The sequence below is a fragment of the Eubalaena glacialis genome, chromosome 1, assembly GCF_028564815.1.
Source record: "Eubalaena glacialis isolate mEubGla1 chromosome 1, mEubGla1.1.hap2.+ XY, whole genome shotgun sequence".
Classification (NCBI taxonomy): domain Eukaryota; kingdom Metazoa; phylum Chordata; class Mammalia; order Artiodactyla; family Balaenidae; genus Eubalaena; species Eubalaena glacialis.
The window spans coordinates 93817552-93838342 of NC_083716.1; the positions used below are offsets into that span (position 1 = coordinate 93817552).

General features: G+C 73.7%; 12 non-coding genes and 7 pseudogenes across 12 annotated transcripts; all 19 read right to left on the reverse strand.

Moving 5' to 3' along the window:
• Positions 1-127: 127 nt before the first annotated feature.
• On the reverse strand, positions 128-246 carry LOC133103486 (5S ribosomal RNA). The gene has a single exon (XR_009703297.1). It is a non-coding gene; the product is annotated as a 5S ribosomal RNA (ribosomal RNA).
• Positions 247-1164: 918 nt separating this feature from the next.
• LOC133103493 (5S ribosomal RNA) lies at positions 1165-1283 on the reverse strand. Its single transcript, XR_009703299.1, has one exon. It is a non-coding gene; the product is annotated as a 5S ribosomal RNA (ribosomal RNA).
• Positions 1284-2193: 910 nt separating this feature from the next.
• On the reverse strand, positions 2194-2312 carry LOC133078158 (5S ribosomal RNA; annotated as a pseudogene).
• Positions 2313-3258: 946 nt separating this feature from the next.
• Positions 3259-3377, reverse strand: LOC133103500 (5S ribosomal RNA). Its single transcript, XR_009703300.1, has one exon. It is a non-coding gene; the product is annotated as a 5S ribosomal RNA (ribosomal RNA).
• Positions 3378-4295: 918 nt separating this feature from the next.
• Positions 4296-4414, reverse strand: LOC133103505 (5S ribosomal RNA). The gene has a single exon (XR_009703301.1). It is a non-coding gene; the product is annotated as a 5S ribosomal RNA (ribosomal RNA).
• A 909-nt stretch (positions 4415-5323) lies between these two features.
• Positions 5324-5442, reverse strand: LOC133078166 (5S ribosomal RNA; annotated as a pseudogene).
• A 910-nt stretch (positions 5443-6352) lies between these two features.
• LOC133104818 (5S ribosomal RNA) lies at positions 6353-6471 on the reverse strand. The gene has a single exon (XR_009703741.1). It is a non-coding gene; the product is annotated as a 5S ribosomal RNA (ribosomal RNA).
• A 909-nt stretch (positions 6472-7380) lies between these two features.
• Positions 7381-7499, reverse strand: LOC133078172 (5S ribosomal RNA; annotated as a pseudogene).
• A 946-nt stretch (positions 7500-8445) lies between these two features.
• Positions 8446-8564, reverse strand: LOC133103510 (5S ribosomal RNA). Its single transcript, XR_009703302.1, has one exon. It is a non-coding gene; the product is annotated as a 5S ribosomal RNA (ribosomal RNA).
• Positions 8565-9482: 918 nt separating this feature from the next.
• Positions 9483-9601, reverse strand: LOC133103515 (5S ribosomal RNA). Its single transcript, XR_009703303.1, has one exon. It is a non-coding gene; the product is annotated as a 5S ribosomal RNA (ribosomal RNA).
• Positions 9602-10512: 911 nt separating this feature from the next.
• Positions 10513-10631, reverse strand: LOC133078179 (5S ribosomal RNA; annotated as a pseudogene).
• Positions 10632-12604: 1973 nt separating this feature from the next.
• Positions 12605-12723, reverse strand: LOC133103522 (5S ribosomal RNA). Its single transcript, XR_009703304.1, has one exon. It is a non-coding gene; the product is annotated as a 5S ribosomal RNA (ribosomal RNA).
• A 912-nt stretch (positions 12724-13635) lies between these two features.
• LOC133078183 (5S ribosomal RNA) lies at positions 13636-13754 on the reverse strand (annotated as a pseudogene).
• Positions 13755-14700: 946 nt separating this feature from the next.
• Positions 14701-14819, reverse strand: LOC133103528 (5S ribosomal RNA). The gene has a single exon (XR_009703305.1). It is a non-coding gene; the product is annotated as a 5S ribosomal RNA (ribosomal RNA).
• A 918-nt stretch (positions 14820-15737) lies between these two features.
• Positions 15738-15856, reverse strand: LOC133103538 (5S ribosomal RNA). The gene has a single exon (XR_009703307.1). It is a non-coding gene; the product is annotated as a 5S ribosomal RNA (ribosomal RNA).
• Positions 15857-16765: 909 nt separating this feature from the next.
• On the reverse strand, positions 16766-16884 carry LOC133078189 (5S ribosomal RNA; annotated as a pseudogene).
• A 910-nt stretch (positions 16885-17794) lies between these two features.
• On the reverse strand, positions 17795-17913 carry LOC133104822 (5S ribosomal RNA). The gene has a single exon (XR_009703742.1). It is a non-coding gene; the product is annotated as a 5S ribosomal RNA (ribosomal RNA).
• A 909-nt stretch (positions 17914-18822) lies between these two features.
• LOC133078199 (5S ribosomal RNA) lies at positions 18823-18941 on the reverse strand (annotated as a pseudogene).
• A 946-nt stretch (positions 18942-19887) lies between these two features.
• Positions 19888-20006, reverse strand: LOC133103544 (5S ribosomal RNA). Its single transcript, XR_009703309.1, has one exon. It is a non-coding gene; the product is annotated as a 5S ribosomal RNA (ribosomal RNA).
• Positions 20007-20791: the final 785 nt, after the last annotated feature.

Here is a 20791-nt window from a genome sequence, read left to right on the forward strand (position 1 = left end):
GGAGGTGGGGCCTGCAGCGCTGCCCGGCGGGGGCGGGGGCGGGGGCGGAGGCAGCGGCCTCGGCCTCGGCCTCGGCCTCGGCCTAGGCCGCGGGCGACTAAAGGAGAAGGCGGAGCGGGAGGCAAAAAGCCTACAGCACCCGGTATTCCCAGGCGGTCTCCCATCCAAGTACTAACCAGGCCCGACCCTGCTTAGCTTCCGAGATCAGACGAGATCGGGCGCGTTCAGGGTGGTATGGCCGTAGACGTTAAAAGGGGCCCGCGGAGTGCCTCTTGAGGCCCAGCTTCGCTGGCGCTTGCGCCTCCCCGCCAGCCCGGCGGCCAGCCCGCCCCGGCAGGGCCCCGCCGCCCGCCCAGGCAGGGCAACGGCGGCCTCGGGTACCAGGGGGGTGGCGGAGGGTTCGGCGACCTCCCAGCCCAGGGCGGGCGGGACCCACCAAACCGTTCGGCGCTTGGCGCCCCGCCCCAGATCCCGCACGTCGCTCACAGGAACGTGGCCCCGGAGGTTTCAGGGCCCGGGGCCCGCGGTCCCTTGGGCCTCCCCTCTGCCCGCCCACGCGGCGCTAGGCGCAGCCCAGCCGCAGCCCGGGCCGGCCCTCCTGCCCGACGGCAGTCGGCCCTTAACCCACTGGGAGCCACCATTGAGTCGGCACGGCCCCTTAGCCCCAGCAAGGCCACCCTTGCCCCCACGCCACCCGCCGAGCACAGGACCCGGCGCCTTGTGGCCGGCCGGCCCGGAGCACCGGCCCCGGCCCCCGCCCCCGCTCCCGCCCCCGGCCGTGGCGAAACGGCGGAGGGGGGGCTTTTTCCGGAGGGAGCTGTGGAGAGACACACCGGCAGATAGGTGGCTGCGCCGGGGCTGGGCGCTGGTGGGGGCGGCCAGGTGCAGGTCAAGGGGCTCGCGGGCCGCACGGCCGGCACCCGGGCCTGAGGCGGAGTCTGGGTTCAGGCCAGCCACCCCGGGAGCGGCTGGGATGCGGCTGCCTTCCAGGGCCGCCTTCTGGCCGCCTGGCCGGCCAGGCAGGCGGAGAGCGCCCCCTCTGGCGCGCTGTGGTGGGAGGGGCCGGAGGAGGTGGGGCCTGCAGCGGTGCCCGGCGGGGGCGGGGGCGGGGGCGGGGGCGGAGGCGGCGGGCGACTAAAGGAGAAGGCGGAGCGGGAGGCAAAAAGCCTACAGCACCCGGTATTCCCAGGCGGTCTCCCATCCAAGTACTAACCAGGCCCGACCCTGCTTAGCTTCCGAGATCAGACGAGATCGGGCGCGTTCAGGGTGGTATGGCCGTAGACGCAGGAGGGGCCCGCGCGGTGCCTCTTGAGGCCCAGCTTCGCTGGCGCCTGCGCCTTACCGCCATGCCGGCGGCCAGCCCTCTCCCGCAGGGCCCTGCCGCCCGCCCAGGCAGGCGACAGGAGGCCTCGGGGACCCGGGGGTGGCGGAGTGGTGGGCCACCTCGCAGCCCAGGGCGGGCGGGACGCTCCAGGCCCGTCGGCGCTTGGCGCCCCGCCGCAGATCCCGCTCGACGCTCACAGGGACGCGGCCCCGGAGGCTTCAGGGCCCGGCGGCCGCGGTCCCTTGGGCATCCCCCCCTGCCCGCCCACGCGGAGTTAGGCGCAGCCCGGCCACGGCCGGGCCGGCCCTCCGGCCGGGCAGCAGCTGGCCCGAAGCCACTGGGAGCCACCATGGAGTGGGCACGGCCCCTTAGCCCCAGCAAGGCCCCCCCTTGCCCCCACGCCGCCCGCCGAGCACAGGACCCCGGCCCTGGTGGCCGGCAGGCCCGGAGAAGCGGCCCCGGCCCCCGCCCCCGCTCCCGCCCCCGGCCGTGGCGAAACGGCGGAGGGGGGGGCTTTTTCCGGAGGGAGCTGTGGAGAGACACACGGGCAGACAGGGGGCTGCGGCGCGGCTGGGCTCCGGTGGGGGCGGCCAAGTGCAGGTCGAGGGCCTCGCGGGCCGCACGGACGGCACCCCGGCCTGCGGCGGAGTCTGGGTCCGGGCCAGCCACCACGGGAGCGGCTGGGGTGGCGGCTGCCTTCCAGGGCCGCATTCTGGCCGCATGTCCAGCCAGCTCGTCGGGGAGCGATCCCTCCGGCGCGCTGTGTTGGGAGGGACGTGAGGAGGTGAGGCCTGCAGCGGTGCTCAGCGGGGGCGGAGGCGGCCTCGGCCGCGGGCCACTAAATGTCAAGGCGGAGCGGGAGGCAAAAAAGCCTACAGCACTCGGTATTCCCATGTGGTCTCCCATCCAGGTACGAAACAGGCCAGACCCTGATTAGCTTCCGAGATCAGACGAGGTGTGGTGCGTTCAGGGAGGTGTGGCCGTAGAATGCAGCGGGGGCCACGGTGTGCCTCTTGAGGCTTAGCTTCGCTGGTGCTGGCGACTTACCGCCAGCCCGGCAGCCAACCCTCTCCGGCGCGGCCCTGCCGTCCGCCCAGGCAAGCGACAGGAGGCCTCGAGGGCCCGGGGGTGGTGGAGTTGTGGGCGACTTCGCAGCTCAGGTCAGGCGGGACCCTCCAGGCCTGTAGGCGCTTGGCCCTCCGCCCCAGAGCCGCTCAACGCTCACAGGACTTGGCCCCGGAGGCTTAAGGGCCTGTGGCCCTCGGTCCCTTGTGCATTCCCCACCCTGTCAATCCACACAGTGCTAGGCGCAGCCCAGCCACGGCCTGGCCGGCCCGCCTGCCCAACGGCAGTTGGCCCGAAGCCACTGGGAGCCACCATTGAGCCGGCACGGCCCCTTAGACACAGCAACGCCACCCTTGCCCCCACGCCAACTGCCGAGCAAAGTTCCCGGCGCCTGGTGTCTAGCCAGCCCAGCGAACCGGTCCCAGCCCACGACCCCGCTCCCACTCTCGGCCGTGGCGAAGTGGCAAAGGGTGGGCTTTTTCCGGAGGGAGCTGTGGAGAGACACACGGGCAGACAGGGGGCTGCGGCGCGGCTGGGCTCCGGTGGGGGCGGCCAAGTGCAGGTCGAGGGCTTCGTGGGCCGCACGGACGGCACCCCGGCCTGCGGCGGAGTCTGGGTCCGGGCCAGCCACCACGGGAGCGGCTGGGGTGGCGGCTGCCTTCCAGGGCCGCCTTCTGGCCGCCTGGCCGGCCAGGCCGGCGCGGAGCGCCCCCTCTGGCGCGCTGTGGTGGGAGGGGCCGGAGGAGGTGGGGCCTGCAGCGCTGCCCGGCCGGGGCGGGGGCGGGGGCGGAGGCAGCGGCCTCGGCCTCGGCCTCGGCCTCGGCCTAGGCCGCGGGCGACTAAAGGAGAAGGCGGAGCGGGAGGCAAAAAGCCTACAGCACCCGGTATTCCCAGGCGGTCTCCCATCCAAGTACTAACCAGGCCCGACCCTGCTTAGCTTCCGAGATCAGACGAGATCGGGCGCGTTCAGGGTGGTATGGCCGTAGACGTTAAGAGGGGCCCGCGGAGTGCCTCTTGAGGCCCAGCTTCGCTGGCGCTTGCGCCTCCCCGCCAGCCCGGCGGCCAGCCCGCCCCGGCAGGGCCCTGCCGCCCGCCCAGGCAGGGCAACGGCGGCCTCGGGTACCAGGGGGGTGGCGGAGGGTTCGGCGACCTCCCAGCCCAGGGCGGGCGGGACCCACCAAACCGTTCGGCGCTTGGCGCCCCGCCCCAGATCCCGCACGTCGCTCACAGGGACGTGGCCCCGGAGGCTTCAGGGCCCGGGGCCCGCGGTCCCTTGGGCCTCCCCTCTGCCCGCCCACGCGGCGCTAGGCGCAGCCCAGCCGCAGCCCGGGCCGGCCCTCCTGCCCGACGGCAGTCGGCCCTTAACCCACTGGGAGCCACCATTGAGTCGGCACGGCCCCTTAGCCCCAGCAAGGCCACCCTTGCCCCCACGCCACCCGCCGAGCACAGGACCCGGCGCCTTGTGGCCGGCCGGCCCGGAGCACCGGCCCCGGCCCCCGCCCCCGCTCCCGCCCCCGGCCGTGGCGAAACGGCGGAGGGGGGGCTTTTTCCGGAGGGAGCTGTGGAGAGACACACCGGCAGATAGGTGGCTGCGCCGGGGCTGGGCGCTGGTGGGGGCGGCCAGGTGCAGGTCAAGGGGCTCGCGGGCCGCACGGCCGGCACCCGGGCCTGAGGCGGAGTCTGGGTTCAGGCCAGCCACCCCGGGAGCGGCTGGGATGCGGCTGCCTTCCAGGGCCGCCTTCTGGCCGCCTGGCCGGCCAGGCAGGCGGAGAGCGCCCCCTCTGGCGCGCTGTGGTGGGAGGGGCCGGAGGAGGTGGGGCCTGCAGCGGTGCCCGGCGGGGGCGGGGGCGGGGGCGGGGGCGGAGGCGGCGGGCGACTAAAGGAGAAGGCGGAGCGGGAGGCAAAAAGCCTACAGCACCCGGTATTCCCAGGCGGTCTCCCATCCAAGTACTAACCAGGCCCGACCCTGCTTAGCTTCCGAGATCAGACGAGATCGGGCGCGTTCAGGGTGGTATGGCCGTAGACGCAGGAGGGGCCCGCGCGGTGCCTCTTGAGGCCCAGCTTCGCTGGCGCCTGCGCCTTACCGCCATGCCGGCGGCCAGCCCTCTCCCGCAGGGCCCTGCCGCCCGCCCAGGCAGGCGACAGGAGGCCTCGGGGACCCGGGGGTGGCGGAGTGGTGGGCCACCTCGCAGCCCAGGGCGGGCGGGACGCTCCAGGCCCGTCGGCGCTTGGCGCCCCGCCGCAGATCCCGCTCGACGCTCACAGGGACGCGGCCCCGGAGGCTTCAGGGCCCGGCGGCCGCGGTCCCTTGGGCATCCCCCCCTGCCCGCCCACGCGGAGTTAGGCGCAGCCCGGCCACGGCCGGGCCGGCCCTCCGGCCGGGCAGCAGCTGGCCCAAAGCCACTGGGAGCCACCATGGAGTGGGCACGGCCCCTTAGCCCCAGCAAGGCCCCCCCTTGCCCCCACGCCGCCCGCCGAGCACAGGACCCCGGCCCTGGTGGACGGCAGGCCCGGAGAAGCGGCCCCGGCCCCCGCCCCCGCTCCCGCCCCCGGCCGTGGCGAAACGGCGGAGGGGGGGCTTTTTCCGGAGGGAGCTGTGGAGAGACACACGGGCAGACAGGGGGCTGCGGCGCGGCTGGGCTCCGGTGGGGGCGGCCAAGTGCAGGTCGAGGGCCTCGCGGGCCGCACGGACGGCACCCCGGCCTGCGGCGGAGTCTGGGTCCGGGCCAGCCACCACGGGAGCGGCTGGGGTGGCGGCTGCCTTCCAGGGCCGCATTCTGGCCGCATGTCCAGCCAGCTCGGCGGGGAGCGATCCCTCCGGCGCGCTGTGTTGGGAGGGACGTGAGGAGGTGAGGCCTGCAGCGGTGCTCAGCGGGGGCGGAGGCGGCCTCGGCCGCGGGCCACTAAATGTCAAGGCGGAGCGGGAGGCAAAAAAGCCTACAGCACTCGGTATTCCCATGTGGTCTCCCATCCAGGTACGAAACAGGCCAGACCCTGATTAGCTTCCGAGATCAGACGAGGTGTGGTGCGTTCAGGGAGGTGTGGCCGTAGAATGCAGCGGGGGCCACGGTGTGCCTCTTGAGGCTTAGCTTCGCTGGTGCTGGCGACTTACCGCCAGCCCGGCAGCCAACCCTCTCCGGCGCGGCCCTGCCGTCCGCCCAGGCAAGCGACAGGAGGCCTCGAGGGCCCGGGGGTGGTGGAGTTGTGGGCGACTTCGCAGCTCAGGTCAGGCGGGACCCTCCAGGCCTGTAGGCGCTTGGCCCTCCGCCCCAGAGCCGCTCAACGCTCACAGGACTTGGCCCCGGAGGCTTAAGGGCCTGTGGCCCTCGGTCCCTTGTGCATTCCCCACCCTGTCAATCCACACAGTGCTAGGCGCAGCCCAGCCACGGCCTGGCCGGCCCGCCTGCCCAACGGCAGTTGGCCCGAAGCCACTGGGAGCCACCATTGAGCCGGCACGGCCCCTTAGACACAGCAACGCCACCCTTGCCCCCACGCCAACTGCCGAGCAAAGTTCCCGGCGCCTGGTGTCTAGCCAGCCCAGCGAACCGGTCCCAGCCCACGACCCCGCTCCCACTCTCGGCCGTGGCGAAGTGGCAAAGGGTGGGCTTTTTCCGGAGGGAGCTGTGGAGAGACACACGGGCAGACAGGGGGCTGCGGCGCGGCTGGGCTCCGGTGGGGGCGGCCAAGTGCAGGTCGAGGGCTTCGTGGGCCGCACGGACGGCACCCCGGCCTGCGGCGGAGTCTGGGTCCGGGCCAGCCACCACGGGAGCGGCTGGGGTGGCGGCTGCCTTCCAGGGCCGCCTTCTGGCCGCCTGGCCGGCCAGGCCGGCGCGGAGCGCCCCCTCTGGCGCGCTGTGGTGGGAGGGGCCGGAGGAGGTGGGGCCTGCAGCGCTGCCCGGCGGGGGCGGGGGCGGGGGCGGAGGCGGCGGGCGACTAAAGGAGAAGGCGGAGCGGGAGGCAAAAAGCCTACAGCACCCGGTATTCCCAGGCGGGCTCCCATCCAAGTACTAACCAGGCCCGACCCTGCTTAGCTTCCGAGATCAGACCAGATCGGGCGCGTTCAGGGTGGTATGGCCGTAGACGCAGGAGGGGCCCGCGCGGTACCTCTTGAGGCCCAGCTTCGCTGGCGCCTGCGCCTTACCGCCATGCCGGCGGCCAGCCCTCTCCGGCAGGGCCCTGCCGCCCGTCCAGGCAGGCGACAGGAGGCCTCGGGGACCCGGGGGTGGCGGAGTGGTGGGCCACCTCGCAGCCCAGGGAGGGCGGGACGCTCCAGGCCCGTCGGCACTTGGCGCCCCGCCGCAGATCCCGCTCGACGCTCACAGGGACGCGGCCCCGGAGGCTTCAGGGCCCGGCGGCCGCGGTCCCTTGGGCATCCCCCCTTGCCCGCCCACGCGGAGTTAGGCGCAGCCCGGCCACGGCCGGGCCGGCCCTCCGGCCGGGCAGCAGCTGGCCCGAAGCCACTGGGAGCCACCATGGAGTGGGCACGGCCCCTTAGCCCCAGCAAGGCCCCCCCTTGCCCCCACGCCGCCCGCCGAGCACAGGACCCCGGCCCTGGTGGCCGGCAGGCCCGGAGAAGCGGCCCCGGCCCCCGCCCCCGCTCCCGCCCCCGGCCGTGGCGAAACGGCGGAGGGGGGGCTTTTTCCGGAGGGAGCTGTGGAGAGACACACGGGCAGACAGGGGGCTGCGGCGCGGCTGGGCTCCGGTGGGGGCGGCCAAGTGCAGGTCGAGGGCCTCGCGGGCCGCACGGACGGCACCCCGGCCTGCGGCGGAGTCTGGGTCCGGGCCAGCCACCACGGGAGCGGCTGGGGTGGCGGCTGCCTTCCAGGGCCGCATTCTGGCCGCATGTCCAGCCAGCTCGGCGGGGAGCGATCCCTCCGGCGCGCTGTGTTGGGAGGGACGTGAGGAGGTGAGGCCTGCAGCGGTGCTCAGCGGGGGCGGAGGCGGCCTCAGCCGCGGGCCACTAAATGTCAAGGTGGAGCGGGAGGCAAAAAAGCCTACAGCACTCGGTATTCCCATGTGGTCTCCCATCCAGGTACGAAACAGGCCAGACCCTGATTAGCTTCCGAGATCAGACGAGGTGTGGTGCGTTCAGGGAGGTGTGGCCGTAGAATGCAGCGGGGGCCACGGTGTGCCTCTTGAGGCTTAGCTTCGCTGGTGCTGGCGACTTACCGCCAGCCCGGCAGCCAACCCTCTCCGGCGCGGCCCTGCCGTCCGCCCAGGCAAGCGACAGGAGGCCTCGAGGGCCCGGGGGTGGTGGAGTTGTGGGCGACTTCGCAGCTCAGGTCAGGCGGGACCCTCCAGGCCTGTAGGCGCTTGGCCCTCCGCCCCAGAGCCGCTCAACGCTCACAGGACTTGGCCCCGGAGGCTTAAGGGCCTGTGGCCCTCGGTCCCTTGTGCATTCCCCACCCTGTCAATCCACACAGTGCTAGGCGCAGCCCAGCCACGGCCTGGCCGGCCCGCCTGCCCAACGGCAGTTGGCCCGAAGCCACTGGGAGCCACCATTGAGCCGGCACGGCCCCTTAGACACAGCAACGCCACCCTTGCCCCCACGCCAACTGCCGAGCAAAGTTCCCGGCGCCTGGTGTCTAGCCAGCCCAGCGAACCGGTCCCAGCCCACGACCCCGCTCCCACTCTCGGCCGTGGCGAAGTGGCAAAGGGTGGGCTTTTTCTGGAGGGAGCTGTGGAGAGACACACGGGCAGACAGGGGGCTGCGGCGCGGCTGGGCTCCGGTGGGGGCGGCCAAGTGCAGGTCGAGGGCTTCGTGGGCCGCACGGACGGCACCCCGGCCTGCGGCGGAGTCTGGGTCCGGGCCAGCCACCACGGGAGCGGCTGGGGTGGCGGCTGCCTTCCAGGGCCGCCTTCTGGCCGCCTGGCCGGCCAGGCCGGCGCGGAGCGCCCCCTCTGGCGCGCTGTGGTGGGAGGGGCCGGAGGAGGTGGGGCCTGCAGCGCTGCCCGGCGGGGGCGGGGGCGGGGGCGGAGGCAGCGGCCTCGGCCTCGGCCTCGGCCTCGGCCTAGGCCGCGGGCGACTAAAGGAGAAGGCGGAGCGGGAGGCAAAAAGCCTACAGCACCCGGTATTCCCAGGCGGTCTCCCATCCAAGTACTAACCAGGCCCGACCCTGCTTAGCTTCCGAGATCAGACGAGATCGGGCGCGTTCAGGGTGGTATGGCCGTAGACGTTAAAAGGGGCCCGCGGAGTGCCTCTTGAGGCCCAGCTTCGCTGGCGCTTGCGCCTCCCCGCCAGCCCGGCGGCCAGCCCGCCCCGGCAGGGCCCCGCCGCCCGCCCAGGCAGGGCAACGGCGGCCTCGGGTACCAGGGGGGTGGCGGAGGGTTCGGCGACCTCCCAGCCCAGGGCGGGCGGGACCCACCAAACCGTTCGGCGCTTGGCGCCCCGCCCCAGATCCCGCACGTCGCTCACAGGGACGTGGCCCCGGAGGCTTCAGGGCCCGGGGCCCGCGGTCCCTTGGGCCTCCCCTCTGCCCGCCCACGCGGCGCTAGGCGCAGCCCAGCCGCAGCCCGGGCCGGCCCTCCTGCCCGACGGCAGTCGGCCCTTAACCCACTGGGAGCCACCATTGAGTCGGCACGGCCCCTTAGCCCCAGCAAGGCCACCCTTGCCCCCACGCCACCCGCCGAGCACAGGACCCGGCGCCTTGTGGCCGGCCGGCCCGGAGCACCGGCCCCGGCCCCCGCCCCCGCTCCCGCCCCCGGCCGTGGCGAAACGGCGGAGGGGTGGCTTTTTCCGGAGGGAGCTGTGGAGAGACACACCGGCAGATAGGTGGCTGCGCCGGGGCTGGGCGCTGGTGGGGGCGGCCAGGTGCAGGTCAAGGGGCTCGCGGGCCGCACGGCCGGCACCCGGGCCTGAGGCGGAGTCTGGGTTCAGGCCAGCCACCCCGGGAGCGGCTGGGATGCGGCTGCCTTCCAGGGCCGCCTTCTGGCCGCCTGGCCGGCCAGGCAGGCGGAGAGCGCCCCCTCTGGCGCGCTGTGGTGGGAGGGGCCGGAGGAGGTGGGGCCTGCAGCGGTGCCCGGCGGGGGCGGGGGCGGGGGCGGGGGCGGAGGCGGCGGGCGACTAAAGGAGAAGGCGGAGCGGGAGGCAAAAAGCCTACAGCACCCGGTATTCCCAGGCGGTCTCCCATCCAAGTACTAACCAGGCCCGACCCTGCTTAGCTTCCGAGATCAGACGAGATCGGGCGCGTTCAGGGTGGTATGGCCGTAGACGCAGGAGGGGCCCGCGCGGTGCCTCTTGAGGCCCCAGCTTCGCTGGCGCCTGCGCCTTACCGCCATGCCGGTGGCCAGCCCTCTCCCGCAGGGCCCTGCCGCCCGCCCAGGCAGGCGACAGGAGGCCTCGGGGACCCGGGGGTGGCGGAGTGGTGGGCCACCTCGCAGCCCAGGGCGGGCGGGACGCTCCAGGCCCGTCGGCGCTTGGCGCCCCGCCGCAGATCCCGCTCGACGCTCACAGGGACGCGGCCCCGGAGGCTTCAGGGCCCGGCGGCCGCGGTCCCTTGGGCATCCCCCCCTGCCCGCCCACGCGGAGTTAGGCGCAGCCCGGCCACGGCCGGGCCGGCCCTCCGGCCGGGCAGCAGCTGGCCCGAAGCCACTGGGAGCCACCATGGAGTGGGCACGGCCCCTTAGCCCCAGCAAGGCCCCCCCTTGCCCCCACGCCGCCCGCCGAGCACAGGACCCCGGCCCTGGTGGCCGGCAGGCCCGGAGAAGCGGCCCCGGCCCCCGCCCCCGCTCCCGTCCCCGGTCGTGGCGAAACGGCGGAGGGGGGGGCTTTTTCCGGAGGGAGCTGTGGAGAGACACACGGGCAGACAGGGGGCTGCGGCGCGGCTGGGCTCCGGTGGGGGCGGCCAAGTGCAGGTCGAGGGCCTCGCGGGCCGCACGGACGGCACCCCGGCCTGCGGCGGAGTCTGGGTCCGGGCCAGCCACCACGGGAGCGGCTGGGGTGGCGGCTGCCTTCCAGGGCCGCATTCTGGCCGCATGTCCAGCCAGCTCGGCGGGGAGCGATCCCTCCGGCGCGCTGTGTTGGGAGGGACGTGAGGAGGTGAGGCCTGCAGCGGTGCTCAGCGGGGGCGGAGGCGGCCTCGGCCGCAGGCCACTAAATGTCAAGGCGGAGCGGGAGGCAAAAAAGCCTACAGCACTCGGTATTCCCATGTGGTCTCCCATCCAGGTACGAAACAGGCCAGACCCTGATTAGCTTCCGAGATCAGACGAGGTGTGGTGCGTTCAGGGAGGTGTGGCCGTAGAATGCAGCGGGGGCCACGGTGTGCCTCTTGAGGCTTAGCTTCGCTGGTGCTGGCGACTTACCGCCAGCCCGGCAGCCAACCCTCTCCGGCGCGGCCCTGCCGTCCGCCCAGGCAAGCGACAGGAGGCCTCGAGGGCCCGGGGGTGGTGGAGTTGTGGGCGACTTCGCAGCTCAGGTCAGGCGGGACCCTCCAGGCCTGTAGGCGCTTGGCCCTCCGCCCCAGAGCCGCTCAACGCTCACAGGACTTGGCCCCGGAGGCTTAAGGGCCTGTGGCCCTCGGTCCCTTGTGCATTCCCCACCCTGTCAATCCACACAGTGCTAGGCGCAGCCCAGCCACGGCCTGGCCGGCCCGCCTGCCCAACGGCAGTTGGCCCGAAGCCACTGGGAGCCACCATTGAGCCGGCACGGCCCCTTAGACACAGCAACGCCACCCTTGCCCCCACGCCAACTGCCGAGCAAAGTTCCCGGCGCCTGGTGTCTAGCCAGCCCAGCGAACCGGTCCCAGCCCACGACCCCGCTCCCACTCTCGGCCGTGGCGAAGTGGCAAAGGGTGGGCTTTTTCCGGAGGGAGCTGTGGAGAGACACACGGGCAGACAGGGGGCTGCGGCGCGGCTGGGCTCCGGTGGGGGCGGCCAAGTGCAGGTCGAGGGCTTCGTGGGCCGCACGGACGGCACCCCGGCCTGCGGCGGAGTCTGGGTCCGGGCCAGCCACCACGGGAGCGGCTGGGGTGGCGGCTGCCTTCCAGGGCCGCATTCTGGCCACATGTCCAGCCAGCTCGGCAGGGAGCGATCCCTCCGGCGCGCTGTGTTGGGAGGGACGTGAGGAGGTGAGGCCTGCAGCGGTGCTCAGCGGGGGCGGAGGCGGCCTCGGCCGCGGGCCACTAAATGTCAAGGCGGAGCGGGAGGCAAAAAAGCCTACAGCACTCGGTATTCCCATGTGGTCTCCCATCCAGGTAGGAAACAGGCCAGACCCTGATTAGCTTCCGAGATCAGACGAGGTGTGGTGCGTTCAGGGAGGTGTGGCCGTAGAATGCAGCGGGGGCCACGGTGTGCCTCTTGAGGCTTAGCTTCGCTGGTGCTGGCGACTTACCGCCAGCCCGGCAGCCAACCCTCTCCGGCGCGGCCCTGCCGTCCGCCCAGGCAAGCGACAGGAGGCCTCGAGGGCCCGGGGGTGGTGGAGTTGTGGGCGACTTCGCAGCTCAGGTCAGGCGGGACCCTCCAGGCCTGTAGGCGCTTGGCCCTCCGCCCCAGAGCCCCTCAACGCTCACAGGACTTGGCCCCGGAGGCTTAAGGGCCTGTGGCCCTCGGTCCCTTGTGCATTCCCCACCCTGTCAATCCACACAGTGCTAGGCGCAGCCCAGCCACGGCCTGGCCGGCCCGCCTGCCCAACGGCAGTTGGCCCGAAGCCACTGGGAGCCACCATTGAGCCGGCACGGCCCCTTAGACACAGCAACGCCACCCTTGCCCCCACGCCAACTGCCGAGCAAAGTTCCCGGCGCCTGGTGTCTAGCCAGCCCAGCGAACCGGTCCCAGCCCACGACCCCGCTCCCACTCTCGGCCGTGGCGAAGTGGCAAAGGGTGGGCTTTTTCCGGAGGGAGCTGTGGAGAGACACACGGGCAGACAGGGGGCTGCGGCGCGGCTGGGCTCCGGTGGGGGCGGCCAAGTGCAGGTCGAGGGCTTCGTGGGCCGCACGGACGGCACCCCGGCCTGCGGCGGAGTCTGGGTCCGGGCCAGCCACCACGGGAGCGGCTGGGGTGGCGGCTGCCTTCCAGGGCCGCCTTCTGGCCGCCTGGCCGGCCAGGCCGGCGCGGAGCGCCCCCTCTGGCGCGCTGTGGTGGGAGGGGCCGGAGGAGGTGGGGCCTGCAGCGCTGCCCGGCGGGGGCGGGGGCGGGGGCGGAGGCAGCGGCCTCGGCCTCGGCCTCGGCCTCGGCCTAGGCCGCGGGCAACTAAAGGAGAAGGCGGAGCGGGAGGCAAAAAGCCTACAGCACCCGGTATTCCCAGGCGGTCTCCCATCCAAGTACTAACCAGGCCCGACCCTGCTTAGCTTCCGAGATCAGACGAGATCGGGCGCGTTCAGGGTGGTATGGCCGTAGACGTTAAGAGGGGCCCGCGGAGTGCCTCTTGAGGCCCAGCTTCGCTGGCGCTTGCGCCTCCCCGCCAGCCCGGCGGCCAGCCCGCCCCGGCAGGGCCCCGCCGCCCGCCCAGGCAGGGCAACGGCGGCCTCGGGTACCAGGGGGGTGGCGGAGGGTTCGGCGACCTCCCAGCCCAGGGCGGGCGGGACCCACCAAACCGTTCGGCGCTTGGCGCCCCGCCCCAGATCCCGCACGTCGCTCACAGGGACGTGGCCCCGGAGGCTTCAGGGCCCGGGGCCCGCGGTCCCTTGGGCCTCCCCTCTGCCCGCCCACGCGGCGCTAGGCGCAGCCCAGCCGCAGCCCGGGCCGGCCCTCCTGCCCGACGGCAGTCGGCCCTTAACCCACTGGGAGCCACCATTGAGTCGGCACGGCCCCTTAGCCCCAGCAAGGCCACCCTTGCCCCCACGCCACCCGCCGAGCACAGGACCCGGCGCCTTGTGGCCGGCCGGCCCGGAGCACCGGCCCCGGCCCCCGCCCCCGCTCCCGCCCCCGGCCGTGGCGAAACGGCGGAGGGGGGGGCTTTTTCCGGAGGGAGCTGTGGAGAGACACACGGGCAGACAGGGGGCTGCGGCGCGGCTGGGCTCCGGTGGGGGCGGCCAAGTGCAGGTCGAGGGCCTCGCGGGCCGCACGGACGGCACCCCGGCCTGCGGCGGAGTCTGGGTCCGGGCCAGCCACCACGGGAGCGGCTGGGGTGGCGGCTGCCTTCCAGGGCCGCATTCTGGCCGCATGTCCAGCCAGCTCGGCGGGGAGCGATCCCTCCGGCGCGCTGTGTTGGGAGGGACGTGAGGAGGTGAGGCCTGCAGCGGTGCTCAGCGGGGGCGGAGGCGGCCTCGGCCGCGGGCCACTAAATGTCAAGGCGGAGCGGGAGGCAAAAAAGCCTACAGCACTCGGTATTCCCATGTGGTCTCCCATCCAGGTACGAAACAGGCCAGACCCTGATTAGCTTCCGAGATCAGACGAGGTGTGGTGCGTTCAGGGAGGTGTGGCCGTAGAATGCAGCGGGGGCCACGGTGTGCCTCTTGAGGCTTAGCTTCGCTGGTGCTGGCGACTTACCGCCAGCCCGGCAGCCAACCCTCTCCGGCGCGGCCCTGCCGTCCGCCCAGGCAAGCGACAGGAGGCCTCGAGGGCCCGGGGGTGGTGGAGTTGTGGGCGACTTCGCAGCTCAGGTCAGGCGGGACCCTCCAGGCCTGTAGGCGCTTGGCCCTCCGCCCCAGAGCCGCTCAACGCTCACAGGACTTGGCCCCGGAGGCTTAAGGGCCTGTGGCCCTCGGTCCCTTGTGCATTCCCCACCCTGTCAATCCACACAGTGCTAGGCGCAGCCCAGCCACGGCCTGGCCGGCCCGCCTGCCCAACGGCAGTTGGCCCGAAGCCACTGGGAGCCACCATTGAGCCGGCACGGCCCCTTAGACACAGCAACGCCACCCTTGCCCCCACGCCAACTGCCGAGCAAAGTTCCCGGCGCCTGGTGTCTAGCCAGCCCAGCGAACCGGTCCCAGCCCACGACCCCGCTCCCACTCTCGGCCGTGGCGAAGTGGCAAAGGGTGGGCTTTTTCCGGAGGGAGCTGTGGAGAGACACACGGGCAGACAGGGGGCTGCGGCGCGGCTGGGCTCCGGTGGGGGCGGCCAAGTGCAGGTCGAGGGCTTCGTGGGCCGCACGGACGGCACCCCGGCCTGCGGCGGAGTCTGGGTCCGGGCCAGCCACCACGGGAGCGGCTGGGGTGGCGGCTGCCTTCCAGGGCCGCCTTCTGGCCGCCTGGCCGGCCAGGCCGGCGCGGAGCGCCCCCTCTGGCGCGCTGTGGTGGGAGGGGCCGGAGGAGGTGGGGCCTGCAGCGCTGCCCGGCCGGGGCGGGGGCGGGGGCGGAGGCAGCGGCCTCGGCCTCGGCCTCGGCCTCGGCCTAGGCCGCGGGCGACTAAAGGAGAAGGCGGAGCGGGAGGCAAAAAGCCTACAGCACCCGGTATTCCCAGGCGGTCTCCCATCCAAGTACTAACCAGGCCCGACCCTGCTTAGCTTCCGAGATCAGACGAGATCGGGCGCGTTCAGGGTGGTATGGCCGTAGACGTTAAGAGGGGCCCGCGGAGTGCCTCTTGAGGCCCAGCTTCGCTGGCGCTTGCGCCTCCCCGCCAGCCCGGCGGCCAGCCCGCCCCGGCAGGGCCCTGCCGCCCGCCCAGGCAGGGCAACGGCGGCCTCGGGTACCAGGGGGGTGGCGGAGGGTTCGGCGACCTCCCAGCCCAGGGCGGGCGGGACCCACCAAACCGTTCGGCGCTTGGCGCCCCGCCCCAGATCCCGCACGTCGCTCACAGGGACGTGGCCCCGGAGGCTTCAGGGCCCGGGGCCCGCGGTCCCTTGGGCCTCCCCTCTGCCCGCCCACGCGGCGCTAGGCGCAGCCCAGCCGCAGCCCGGGCCGGCCCTCCTGCCCGACGGCAGTCGGCCCTTAACCCACTGGGAGCCACCATTGAGTCGGCACGGCCCCTTAGCCCCAGCAAGGCCACCCTTGCCCCCACGCCACCCGCCGAGCACAGGACCCGGCGCCTTGTGGCCGGCCGGCCCGGAGCACCGGCCCCGGCCCCCGCCCCCGCTCCCGCCCCCGGCCGTGGCGAAACGGCGGAGGGGGGGCTTTTTCCGGAGGGAGCTGTGGAGAGACACACCGGCAGATAGGTGGCTGCGCCGGGGCTGGGCGCTGGTGGGGGCGGCCAGGTGCAGGTCAAGGGGCTCGCGGGCCGCACGGCCGGCACCCGGGCCTGAGGCGGAGTCTGGGTTCAGGCCAGCCACCCCGGGAGCGGCTGGGATGCGGCTGCCTTCCAGGGCCGCCTTCTGGCCGCCTGGCCGGCCAGGCAGGCGGAGAGCGCCCCCTCTGGCGCGCTGTGGTGGGAGGGGCCGGAGGAGGTGGGGCCTGCAGCGGTGCCCGGCGGGGGCGGGGGCGGGGGCGGGGGCGGAGGCGGCGGGCGACTAAAGGAGAAGGCGGAGCGGGAGGCAAAAAGCCTACAGCACCCGGTATTCCCAGGCGGTCTCCCATCCAAGTACTAACCAGGCCCGACCCTGCTTAGCTTCCGAGATCAGACGAGATCGGGCGCGTTCAGGGTGGTATGGCCGTAGACGCAGGAGGGGCCCGCGCGGTGCCTCTTGAGGCCCAGCTTCGCTGGCGCCTGCGCCTTACCGCCATGCCGGCGGCCAGCCCTCTCCCGCAGGGCCCTGCCGCCCGCCCAGGCAGGCGACAGGAGGCCTCGGGGACCCGGGGGTGGCGGAGTGGTGGGCCACCTCGCAGCCCAGGGCGGGCGGGACGCTCCAGGCCCGTCGGCGCTTGGCGCCCCGCCGCAGATCCCGCTCGACGCTCACAGGGACGCGGCCCCGGAGGCTTCAGGGCCCGGCGGCCGCGGTCCCTTGGGCATCCCCCCCTGCCCGCCCACGCGGAGTTAGGCGCAGCCCGGCCACGGCCGGGCCGGCCCTCCGGCCGGGCAGCAGCTGGCCCAAAGCCACTGGGAGCCACCATGGAGTGGGCACGGCCCCTTAGCCCCAGCAAGGCCCCCCCTTGCCCCCACGCCGCCCGCCGAGCACAGGACCCCGGCCCTGGTGGACGGCAGGCCCGGAGAAGCGGCCCCGGCCCCCGCCCCCGCTCCCGCCCCCGGCCGTGGCGAAACGGCGGAGGGGGGGCTTTTTCCGGAGGGAGCTGTGGAGAGACACACGGGCAGACAGGGGGCTGCGGCGCGGCTGGGCTCCGGTGGGGGCGGCCAAGTGCAGGTCGAGGGCCTCGCGGGCCGCACGGACGGCACCCCGGCCTGCGGCGGAGTCTGGGTCCGGGCCAGCCACCACGGGAGCGGCTGGGGTGGCGGCTGCCTTCCAGGGCCGCATTCTGGCCGCATGTCCAGCCAGCTCGGCGGGGAGCGATCCCTCCGGCGCGCTGTGTTGGGAGGGACGTGAGGAGGTGAGGCCTGCAGCGGTGCTCAGCGGGGGCGGAGGCGGCCTCGGCCGCGGGCCACTAAATGTCAAGGCGGAGCGGGAGGCAAAAAAGCCTACAGCACTCGGTATTCCCATGTGGTCTCCCATCCAGGTACGAAACAGGCCAGACCCTGATTAGCTTCCGAGATCAGACGAGGTGTGGTGCGTTCAGGGAGGTGTGGCCGTAGAATGCAGCGGGGGCCACGGTGTGCCTCTTGAGGCTTAGCTTCGCTGGTGCTGGCGACTTACCGCCAGCCCGGCAGCCAACCCTCTCCGGCGCGGCCCTGCCGTCCGCCCAGGCAAGCGACAGGAGGCCTCGAGGGCCCGGGGGTGGTGGAGTTGTGGGCGACTTCGCAGCTCAGGTCAGGCGGGACCCTCCAGGCCTGTAGGCGCTTGGCCCTCCGCCCCAGAGCCGCTCAACGCTCACAGGACTTGGCCCCGGAGGCTTAAGGGCCTGTGGCCCTCGGTCCCTTGTGCATTCCCCACCCTGTCAATCCACACAGTGCTAGGCGCAGCCCAGCCACGGCCTGGCCGGCCCGCCTGCCCAACGGCAGTTGGCCCGAAGCCACTGGGAGCCACCATTGAGCCGGCACGGCCCCTTAGACACAGCAACGCCACCCTTGCCCCCACGCCAACTGCCGAGCAAAGTTCCCGGCGCCTGGTGTCTAGCCAGCCCAGCGAACCGGTCCCAGCCCACGACCCCGCTCCCACTCTCGGCCGTGGCGAAGTGGCAAAGGGTGGGCTTTTTCCGGAGGGAGCTGTGGAGAGACACACGGGCAGACAGGGGGCTGCGGCGCGGCTGGGCTCCGGTGGGGGCGGCCAAGTGCAGGTCGAGGGCTTCGTGGGCCGCACGGACGGCACCCCGGCCTGCGGCGGAGTCTGGGTCCGGGCCAGCCACCACGGGAGCGGCTGGGGTGGCGGCTGCCTTCCAGGGCCGCCTTCTGGCCGCCTGGCCGGCCAGGCCGGCGCGGAGCGCCCCCTCTGGCGCGCTGTGGTGGGAGGGGCCGGAGGAGGTGGGGCCTGCAGCGCTGCCCGGCGGGGGCGGGGGCGGGGGCGGAGGCGGCGGGCGACTAAAGGAGAAGGCGGAGCGGGAGGCAAAAAGCCTACAGCACCCGGTATTCCCAGGCGGGCTCCCATCCAAGTACTAACCAGGCCCGACCCTGCTTAGCTTCCGAGATCAGACCAGATCGGGCGCGTTCAGGGTGGTATGGCCGTAGACGCAGGAGGGGCCCGCGCGGTACCTCTTGAGGCCCAGCTTCGCTGGCGCCTGCGCCTTACCGCCATGCCGGCGGCCAGCCCTCTCCGGCAGGGCCCTGCCGCCCGTCCAGGCAGGCGACAGGAGGCCTCGGGGACCCGGGGGTGGCGGAGTGGTGGGCCACCTCGCAGCCCAGGGAGGGCGGGACGCTCCAGGCCCGTCGGCACTTGGCGCCCCGCCGCAGATCCCGCTCGACGCTCACAGGGACGCGGCCCCGGAGGCTTCAGGGCCCGGCGGCCGCGGTCCCTTGGGCATCCCCCCTTGCCCGCCCACGCGGAGTTAGGCGCAGCCCGGCCACGGCCGGGCCGGCCCTCCGGCCGGGCAGCAGCTGGCCCGAAGCCACTGGGAGCCACCATGGAGTGGGCACGGCCCCTTAGCCCCAGCAAGGCCCCCCCTTGCCCCCACGCCGCCCGCCGAGCACAGGACCCCGGCCCTGGTGGCCGGCAGGCCCGGAGAAGCGGCCCCGGCCCCCGCCCCCGCTCCCGCCCCCGGCCGTGGCGAAACGGCGGAGGGGGGGCTTTTTCCGGAGGGAGCTGTGGAGAGACACACGGGCAGACAGGGGGCTGCGGCGCGGCTGGGCTCCGGTGGGGGCGGCCAAGTGCAGGTCGAGGGCCTCGCGGGCCGCACGGACGGCACCCCGGCCTGCGGCGGAGTCTGGGTCCGGGCCAGCCACCACGGGAGCGGCTGGGGTGGCGGCTGCCTTCCAGGGCCGCATTCTGGCCGCATGTCCAGCCAGCTCGGCGGGGAGCGATCCCTCCGGCGCGCTGTGTTGGGAGGGACGTGAGGAGGTGAGGCCTGCAGCGGTGCTCAGCGGGGGCGGAGGCGGCCTCAGCCGCGGGCCACTAAATGTCAAGGTGGAGCGGGAGGCAAAAAAGCCTACAGCACTCGGTATTCCCATGTGGTCTCCCATCCAGGTACGAAACAGGCCAGACCCTGATTAGCTTCCGAGATCAGACGAGGTGTGGTGCGTTCAGGGAGGTGTGGCCGTAGAATGCAGCGGGGGCCACGGTGTGCCTCTTGAGGCTTAGCTTCGCTGGTGCTGGCGACTTACCGCCAGCCCGGCAGCCAACCCTCTCCGGCGCGGCCCTGCCGTCCGCCCAGGCAAGCGACAGGAGGCCTCGAGGGCCCGGGGGTGGTGGAGTTGTGGGCGACTTCGCAGCTCAGGTCAGGCGGGACCCTCCAGGCCTGTAGGCGCTTGGCCCTCCGCCCCAGAGCCGCTCAACGCTCACAGGACTTGGCCCCGGAGGCTTAAGGGCCTGTGGCCCTCGGTCCCTTGTGCATTCCCCACCCTGTCAATCCACACAGTGCTAGGCGCAGCCCAGCCACGGCCTGGCCGGCCCGCCTGCCCAACGGCAGTTGGCCCGAAGCCACTGGGAGCCACCATTGAGCCGGCACGGCCCCTTAGACACAGCAACGCCACCCTTGCCCCCACGCCAACTGCCGAGCAAAGTTCCCGGCGCCTGGTGTCTAGCCAGCCCAGCGAACCGGTCCCAGCCCACGACCCCGCTCCCACTCTCGGCCGTGGCGAAGTGGCAAAGGGTGGGCTTTTTCTGGAGGGAGCTGTGGAGAGACACACGGGCAGACAGGGGGCTGCGGCGCGGCTGGGCTCCGGTGGGGGCGGCCAAGTGCAGGTCGAGGGCTTCGTGGGCCGCACGGACGGCACCCCGGCCTGCGGCGGAGTCTGGGTCCGGGCCAGCCACCACGGGAGCGGCTGGGGTGGCGGCTGCCTTCCAGGGCCGCCTTCTGGCCGCCTGGCCGGCCAGGCCGGCGCGGAGCGCCCCCTCTGGCGCGCTGTGGTGGGAGGGGCCGGAGGAGGTGGGGCCTGCAGCGCTGCCCGGCGGGGGCGGGGGCGGGGGCGGAGGCAGCGGCCTCGGCCTCGGCCTCGGCCTCGGCCTAGGCCGCGGGCGACTAAAGGAGAAGGCGGAGCGGGAGGCAAAAAGCCTACAGCACCCGGTATTCCCAGGCGGTCTCCCATCCAAGTACTAACCAGGCCCGACCCTGCTTAGCTTCCGAGATCAGACGAGATCGGGCGCGTTCAGGGTGGTATGGCCGTAGACGTTAAAAGGGGCCCGCGGAGTGCCTCTTGAGGCCCAGCTTCGCTGGCGCTTGCGCCTCCCCGCCAGCCCGGCGGCCAGCCCGCCCCGGCAGGGCCCCGCCGCCCGCCCAGGCAGGGCAACGGCGGCCTCGGGTACCAGGGGGGTGGCGGAGGGTTCGGCGACCTCCCAGCCCAGGGCGGGCGGGACCCACCAAACCGTTCGGCGCTTGGCGCCCCGCCCCAGATCCCGCACGTCGCTCACAGGGACGTGGCCCCGGAGGCTTCAGGGCCCGGGGCCCGCGGTCCCTTGGGCCTCCCCTCTGCCCGCCCACGCGGCGCTAGGCGCAGCCCAGCCGCAGCCCGGGCCGGCCCTCCTGCCCGACGGCAGTCGGCCCTTAACCCACTGGGAGCCACCATTGAGTCGGCACGGCCCCTTAGCCCCAGCAAGGCCACCCTTGCCCCCACGCCACCCGCCGAGCACAGGACCCGGCGCCTTGTGGCCGGCCGGCCCGGAGCACCGGCCCCGGCCCCCGCCCCCGCTCCCGCCCCCGGCCGTGGCGAAACGGCGGAGGGGTGGCTTTTTCCGGAGGGAGCTGTGGAGAGACACACCGGCAGATAGGTGGCTGCGCCGGGGCTGGGCGCTGGTGGGGGCGGCCAGGTGCAGGTCAAGGGGCTCGCGGGCCGCACGGCCGGCACCCGGGCCTGAGGCGGAGTCTGGGTTCAGGCCAGCCACCCCGGGAGCGGCTGGGATGCGGCTGCCTTCCAGGGCCGCCTTCTGGCCGCCTGGCCGGCCAGGCAGGCGGAGAG